The sequence below is a fragment of the Numida meleagris genome, chromosome 3 (assembly GCF_002078875.1).
Source record: "Numida meleagris isolate 19003 breed g44 Domestic line chromosome 3, NumMel1.0, whole genome shotgun sequence".
Lineage (NCBI taxonomy): Eukaryota > Metazoa > Chordata > Aves > Galliformes > Numididae > Numida > Numida meleagris.
The window spans coordinates 39,628,899-39,637,189 of NC_034411.1; the positions used below are offsets into that span (position 1 = coordinate 39,628,899).

The 8,291-nt window shown below is 43.3% G+C and overlaps 1 long non-coding RNA gene across 1 annotated transcript; it reads left to right on the forward strand.

The window, feature by feature from the left end:
- On the forward strand, window positions 330-4,765 carry LOC110395744. The gene is made up of 3 exons (XR_002436602.1): window positions 330-409; window positions 531-629; window positions 4,192-4,765. It is a non-coding gene; the product is annotated as an uncharacterized LOC110395744 (long non-coding RNA).

An 8,291-nucleotide genomic window follows, 5' to 3' on the forward strand; every position in this document is an offset into this window, starting at 1 on the left:
AGCGATACAGCTTAGTCACATTAGCAGATTCTATTTAAAAGTGCCTCATTCCTCCAGGTAAAACATAGACTTTTCCCCAAAAGTGGATTCTTTCAACTCCAGGTAAAAGGCAATAAGTATTATCTAGGACATGCAGAGCTGGATACTACTGAGAAGTTTCTCAGAAGCACTGAAAAAAATGGGAATAAGACAAGCACCAAGACTTTTGGTAGAGAACTAAACTAATATTCTGGTGTCCTGACCTGCTGTTTTCTAGAAGAGTTTCTTTTGTTTTAATTCCCTGTGTGTGGGGTTAGGCCCATTTCTGCTCATTCAGACCACCTGAAGGATATAATTGAATTTCCCAGCATGTGGTAGCCAAAGTTGTAATTACTTTCAGGACCTATGAGCACTGGAGCCTCCATCTGTGGTGAGTGGCTGCTCACCAGCTGTAGCTAATGATGAGGTGCTTCTGCAAGGGCCCTTTGGACATGCTGCCCAGACTGAAGTCAGTCCTGCTGAATAGCAGTGTGCATTCTTGTTGCCTTTAGATGGCTGGTGGTGTTGCAGAGCTGCATCTGCTGCAGGTGCTGAGGACAGAAGCAGTTTTGTGGATTGAGCTTTGTAGTTCTCTGCTAAAAAAATTACTGGTGAGTATTGATTTCTACCTTTAAAGTCCTCTTGTAGTAGCTTAGCTACAATCACCAGAACAGAAAATGGTGAGAGCTGACTGCAGAAAGTCTTTGTTTCCTTTTTCATTATACCCAAGTCTCTCTTTAGCTGTCTGATTGACAGGGTCCTTTGAAAAATATTGCTTTCTGAAGGGATAATTATATCTTCAGATGTTGAAACTCTGTTGCTCTGATGTTTGAAGTTGGCAGTAGAGTTAAATGTGAGAGTCCTCTTTCCCAGTTGGGCTTTTCTTTACTGTGCTGAGGTCTGGGCTCCCAGCCCCTTTGCTCGGAGGGACTGGTCCCAGTTGTGCTGAAATAGGTCTGTGGCAGGGGCTGTTCATGGTCTGGCCTGAGGTGACTTCTCCTTTCTCCTCTGAAAAGAGAAGTGCTCCTTTTGAACTATTTTTAATCTCAGCTCTTCTGTTTCATGTGAAGAGCCTGTGTCCCCCTGGGATGTGATATTTCCCTTTCCTTGAGCCCTGCTTCTACGGTCTCTCTGACTAGCTCTGCTTCCAGAAACCAACTTCCTCCCTGGAGGCAAGGAGGAACCTCAATACATTTTTCTGCCAAAGAAAATGCACCCTTGCTCCCAGAGGAGTGCCCATATAAATGGTGTGCCCCTACAAGTTGACCCAGCAGCCCTAGGGCCATGTGGCAGAGGGACATTTCCAGAAAGGCTTTAATCTGGGGAAGAGGAGGAAAGGAGCTGTCAGCATGTGATTGCAGCTGCACTGAGCACATCTCGGCTCTCTGCTATGGCTTCTACTCTGCTGATAATTGAATTGAAATCAAAACATAACTGCATCGCTCTCACGCTCTGGTTGCTAAATAGCAGTATTGTGAATGAATCAGAGTTACTTCAGAGAATCACTTTAATGCGGCGGAATTGCAGCAATCAGGGGGATAAAGTTAGATTTAGGAGTATCTGGTAAAGGAGCTGATTGGAGTTCAGAGGAAAGCTGCTTTTGTTCAGCCTTTCTGTGAGCAAGGTTATGCATGGTCCGGGGGAATTAGTAGTGCTTGAGGGTTAACACCTTATTCCTGCTCTGCTCCTGATTATTACCTCGTGGCTTTGTGTAGAGAGCTTTTCTTCCTGTCATTTTTTTTTTCCCACGGCTAAGAGTACTTGCTTCCTCAACTCTTAGTGCTCTGTAAGACTGCTCATTTCCCTGTAGAAAGAGCTATGTGGGCAATAAAGTGCTTCTCCAATGTCCCTCTATCCCCCATGCCAGACCACCAAGATGAATGGCAGGGATTGGAATTGCTCAGTATCAGAAACTGCATGTCAATGGTTGGAAGGACCTCGTGGGATTTCACACAATTAATCTCTAGAGATAGCCTTATATGTTGCCTTCTACAATGATAAATGATGCCTTAGCTCAGTATTGCTTCTATTCAGCACTCTTTCATGTAGATCTCATGTGCATCCTGCTGCCATTCCCATAGCGCATCTTTGCCATCTGCTGCAGCCTTTAATGAGACCATGCTCTTCGAGCCTTGCACAAAAGGATTAGTCTAGTGAGAGTAAGGGACTATGGAAAAAAGATAGAGAAGTCTTAGAAATCAAAGCAGCCCAAGAGAATACTGTTAATAGTTAGCATGCTGCAGAGAGCTCACAGAGGAGATGTGCTGCAGGCCTCAACCACAGGTTGAGGTAGGCAGGAAGGGATGGATGCTGGCTCTCCTCACTCACAGCAGTGGTAATGGGCAACAGCTGAGTGTTTAGCAAGGAAGCCTGTGTCTCAAGGGACTTATGTCTGGGCAAACCTAACTTCCTGATTTCAAACTGCCACAGCCATGTATGTGGTGAAAGGAAGGCTGACTGCAGGGGTATGTTGCACTGTAAGTCCGTGAGCCGAAGACTTCTTTTAATTCATTTAAACCAATGGATTGATTTATTTTTTTTCTCAGCTGGAAATTGACACAAATTGTTCCCATGTACCATAAACTGGCAAAAGGAAAGTAGTTGCACGTGAGAATCTAATGAGGTTTAACAAGGCCAAGTGCAAAGTGTTGCACTTGGTTCAAGGCAATCCCAAGATACGAGTACAGGCTGGGAGAAGAACTCATTGAGAGCAGCCCTGTAGAGAAGGACTTGGGTGTCCTGATGGATGAAAAGCTGGATGTGAGCCAGCAGTGTGCTCTTGCAGCCTGGAAGGCCAACAGTATCCTGGGCTGCATCAAAAGAGGGGTGGCCAGCAGGAACAGGGAGGTGATTTGCCCCTCTCTACTTTGCCCCTGTGAGGCCCCATCTGGAGTACTGTGTCTGAGCCTAGGGCCCCCAGTACAGGAAGGATGCAGAGGTGTTGGAGTGGGTCCAGAGGAGATGCATGAAGATGATCAAAGGGCTGGAGCACCTCTCCTATGAAGAAAGGTTGAGGGAGTTGAGCTTGTTTAGCTTGGAGAAGGATCTGGGGAGACCTCATTTCCAGTACTTGAAGGGAGCTTACAAGCCAGAAGGGAACGAACTTTTTACGTGGTCTCATAGTGACTGGACAAGGAGGAATGACTTTAAACTAAAGGAGGGCAAACTTAGCTTAGGTGTTAGGAAGAAATTATTTTCTCAGAGGGTGATGATGCACTGGCATAGGCTGCCCATAGAGGTTGTGGATGCCCCATCCCTGGTGGTGTTCAAAGCCAGGTTGGATGGGACCCTGGGCAGCCTGATCTGGTGGGTGGCAGTCTTTCTCATGGCAGAGGATTGGAACTAGGTGTTCTTTAAGGTCCTCTCCAACCTAAGCCATTCTGTGATTCTAAGATAAGATTCAGTTACGCTATCATGGGCACTTGCATTTTACCCAGCTCTAGTAAACAGCCTTGTTCCAGATAATAAAAATCCAATCTGTTTTTCCAGCCTTTCCTTGCTGACAGGAAAAACAACACTCAATTTGCCCATGTGAAAATACTTTACTTTGCTGATTGTATGCACATTAGAATTTTGCAAATTTTGTCAAGAATTATTCTAGCTTTACCTGGAACTGCCTTTAGCTACTTTACAGTCTCTTTAGAATTGGAAAAAGGAAAATAGCCTGTAGCTAGACGTAATCAACAAAGATCATATTGTTTGGGTTTTTTTGTTTTTGTTTTTTTTTTTTTCTGAGATATTAGGTATTGGAGACGATCTGATTTATACATTCATTGATGAGCATATAGAACTAATATGTAGTCTCATTTCTGACGCAGTCTTAGTTGGATCTACCTAAGTTCTGTGAAAGAATGTTTCTATGTGTGCACATGTAGCTGTATTTCAGTTTTGTGGAAGACAGGATAGCCTGTAGTCTGAGTTCTTGCTGTGATATGTTGGCACTAATCTAACTCAATCTAGATCACAATGAATGAATCTATTGTTTCTGATCTGTAGGTCAAACCTATTGCCTCTTCTAATTACCTGTATGACAACTTGTGTAAAAGGCCTTTATGCTTCACAGGCTGGCTAAAGACACTGAGAATAGATTTTATTTTCTTTCTTGAACCAAGAGCTTCAATTTCCTCTTGGGATGGGCTATCAGTAACAAGGCATTTCTTTTGCTGCCCACAGATGTTAACCTGCTGGACTGTAGCCTTATATGTTTTGAGGAATGCACTGTTGACCTTGTTCCTTGAAGAATGATGCTGAAGATTAAGGCAAAGATGGCAATTATTCTAACACTGTCTGGGGCCACCTGGTGAAGTCTTTGCTCCAAGATATATCTGGTACTGTCTTTGTGTAAGTAAAGGAGGAGGAAAAAAAGTGTATATGGAAGTAAAATTTTACCAAACCAGGTTTCCTGTGCAGTACTATGAAGTAATATGACAAATGACTTCCAGCACTCTTTTCTAGGTCAGCAGTTTCAGAAGTCTTTCCAAAACACTTTGGTTATGGTAGCTGTACACCTTTTTGTCCGCTGTTTCAAAAGTTCCTGCCTATCAACACAACTGTTTCCCTGTGTAAAGCTGCCAGGCTGGTTTCATTCTGCCTGTTGAGCTCACTTATTTCATCTTATGAAGCCAGATGTTTCTGGGAGAAGCTCTGAATTTTTGTGGTTTATGTAACTCTCTTTCAAATTTCATAAGCAAGATGAATACATTTGGACTGAAAAAATAGTAGGAATATCAGACTGGGGCACTTTCTTACCTGTCAATGACATGTTATTTGCTCATGAGAGGTAACTCACTTTACGTAAGTCTGGTGATCTCTCTTGTTGCCCAGGACACTGTTCACAAGTAATCAGTAATAATCTTGTCAACACCACAGAAGGCTTTTAAGTTTCTGTTTTTGTGGCTTCTATAGATTCTCCCAGGAGGGCTTTGAGTACTCCGAAGAGGTAGCAAGAAGTGCTCTGTGACTGCCCGTATTCTAGCTCAATAGCACGTATCAGGGCTCCAGGCTGGCTGACATCCTGTGGGGTATTTGATGTTGTCCAAAACTTCTCTTACAAAATATTGTCACTGAATAGATAGGGGACACAATTTGTGAGATACCTGAGTTGACTTGAGGCTCTTTAGAGCAGTGTCCTCAGTTACATTGAGGAGTCAAAATATTTGCAAGCTTCTTTTCTTTGATTTTAAAATAGTCAGTCAGTGATGACAACTTTGGTCCCAGAGCTTCAAGTTTTCCATGTAAGATGAATGCAAACTTTCTCAGAAAGTGAGATGGAGAAGACCCCAAGCTTTTCAAAGGGACATTGATTAGATAGACATAAAATTATGCTATTTATCAATAGTTCTTCATTTAATGGTGGTGAGGATCCTACGCTTGTGGAATTAGAATAGTGTAGAGAAGAAAAGTAATGCCATTTCAGAGCTGTTTGTTTGACTACCTGTGAAGGTTTGGATCTAGAGAAGAACACTGAAGGACAGAAGATTAGATTAGGTCCCTGTATGTAAGACAGAAAACTCAAGTTATCCTGGCTTTCTGTGGCAATAACGGTACTACAGCAGCAGTTACTTTCTTGAATCTGAAATAGAATTTCAATTTGGAGGAAGGGAGAGAGCATGAATATCAACAACCTGGAGACCCCTGTGGTTACAAAGTATTACAGAAAGACTCTGCCTGATATGGGAAGATCACAAATTTGAATCTGATTCTCCTGTGTTCCAGGGAGGTGCACAGCTTCTTGTCTGCTAACTATGGTGGGAAGCACAGATGGTTTCTTCATTGCTGTTATTTTTCTTCTGTTTTTTTTTGCTTTGCTTTCCTTAAGTAAGAAAAATAACAAAGGCACAATTTCCTCAGGAGGAAGAACTGAGGGAGGGCAAGCAAAGGAAGGTTTCTGTTTATAGGATAGGAAAAGTATTTCCTGCCCTGCTCTAACACTGCTATTCCACCAGTTTAGATACGATTTCAGGTAAGCAATATCTCAATTTTTGTTGGGAAATATATAGGAAAAAAATGTTCCCTGTTAGGAACAATCTGTTTCCAATATTTTTTGTCTCTCATCTACTTCCACCCTCCATTTCCAGGACCCAGGGGAGGCAGAAGGTGCCTCAGGAAGGGGAGGCTTTGTTGTTCATACTTATGGTTAACCAGGCTTGAAAGCTGGCTCAGCTTTGGTCAGCTGAACTTTGTTTTGGCCAAAGGTTCTTATTCTGTCAACACTAATTCCCTCATCGAAGTTCATCAAAGCAATTTAAAGGAACTTGTAAGTAGGTGCTCTTGTCAGAGGAGGAGAGAAAGCCATCAGCTCTCAAAGATGAGAGCAACTTGGCTCTTCTCCCTGGGGGGAGAACAGCAAGTACCAGCAAAGCAGAAAACTCTGAAAGAGTGGTGAGTAACAGGGAGGAGCAGGGATGACTTAGCATTTGGAGCATGTCATTGCTTCTGTCTCATCCTTCTCTGTAGCTTCTCAACATATTCTTTTACCACTTGATGCTCTTGTGCCACTGTAGGGACAGCCTACTGTTGGACAAAGTGTGCTCGGGGCCCATGTTGGATTGCTTCATCTATACAGGGAACAGTTTTCTGTAGAAGTTCCTGTATACAGATTGGTTTAAGCAGACGCTGGCATGCTACCAACCAGCCAGTAAATCCTGCACATCAGTGCTTAGTTAATAGAAAGTCCTGTTGTTCACAGCTTTACTCCAAGGAAATGTGTTTTTGTTACTACATTCTTTTTTCTTTCCCACTTGGAGCTTAGCCCTGCTGTCTTTTCCCCCAGATAGTAGTTCTTAGTGCGCAGTAAGGATGAATATGGAACAAAATAAGTGTCATTAAAAAGAGAAGTCAGAGCCTTTGCTGATCTAAGCTGAAGCATTAGATGACAGATGAAAGCCATTGAAACTTGTCCAATTTACATCTGTGTTACCAGGGATGTTCAAAATGCTGAGTTGTTGAGGTGTCTCTCATTCTGTGTAAGTAGTCACGTGTACATATATTGTAAATAGGGGCACAAGAATGATCCAAGAGATGAAACGCCTCCCCCGTGAGGACAGGCTGAGAGAGCTGGGGCTGTTCAACCTGGAGAAGAGACGGCTCTGGGGAGACCCTTAGGGTCCCTTCCAACTCAAATGAACCTATAATTCTAAAAGGCGAGTCTACTTGTATTGTTTTTTGGTGTGTGTGTATATATTTTTTTTCTATTGCTGTTTATTCTCAAATGTTCACCATGTACCTCTCTGCAGTTTGAAGAGCGTAAATGCATGCATGGGACCAGACCTCTTTGCTTTTTGGTCCTTGCAAAGGAGGATGAAGCTACTCTCCTCCTTACATAGCAAAGTTTTAAACCTGTTCTGTATTGTGATTTGCTGGGGTAGAAGGAAGTCTCAAGTTATGCAGGGTGACTGGAGAAATGAGCAGGAAACACAAGTGCATGGAGGAAACACTTGGATAGCAGAGGCAATTTTGAACGATGGAAGTTGAAGAGCTGCACGTGCTAAAGGAACAATGTGATTCTCGGTGTGGTTTTTTTCTGTTTTTGGGGGAAAATGCATGATAGAGATCCCAGACTCTTTGCTTAATGTTTAGGTTTTCCTGTCTAGGCTGTTTTGTTCTTATTTCAGGCTAAAGTAAATGGGGAAAATACAGATGCTCCACCAGGATCCTATTACGACAACCTAGAGCTATTTTTGATACTGCAGAGCAGCAACTCCATGTGGTGAGAAAATGAACCTGTTTCCAGAAGTAGAAGGGAGGGTTTGCAACAGAGCCTAGCCTGGGGGTGGCATGCCGGGCCCATCTCCATGCAGGGGTAAGGGACCACAACAAGCGGGCCCAGCAAGCAGGTTATGGAAGCTGGTTGCAGTAATTAATGCTTTGGTGTGAGGAAAGATTCTAGAGGTAGATTTTTTTGCCCATGGGCATAGGCTCTCATCCCTGGTCTCCAAAGGGCTACTGCAGTCTCTTGACAAATGAGTCTTATGGGTTTCGCTCTTGTTTCTCTTCCTCTGCCCTTCCAAGCCATCTCCCAGTGAGGCTGGCACAGTGATCATCACAACAATGACACCTCTCCTGGAATGGGAGATACTGTCCCTCTCGCAAGTGATGCTAGGATGGCCCTCGTTGGGCCATGTTTGTAGTCTGTCCTTTGATGATCCTCTGATCTGGTGACAAAAAGAACCCAAAAGGAGTTGCTGACATAGAAGGAGGGGACTATCTGTATCAGGAAGCTTTGACAGTTAGAAACTGAAGGGATAATAAAAAGCAGGTCTGGTTGACATTCT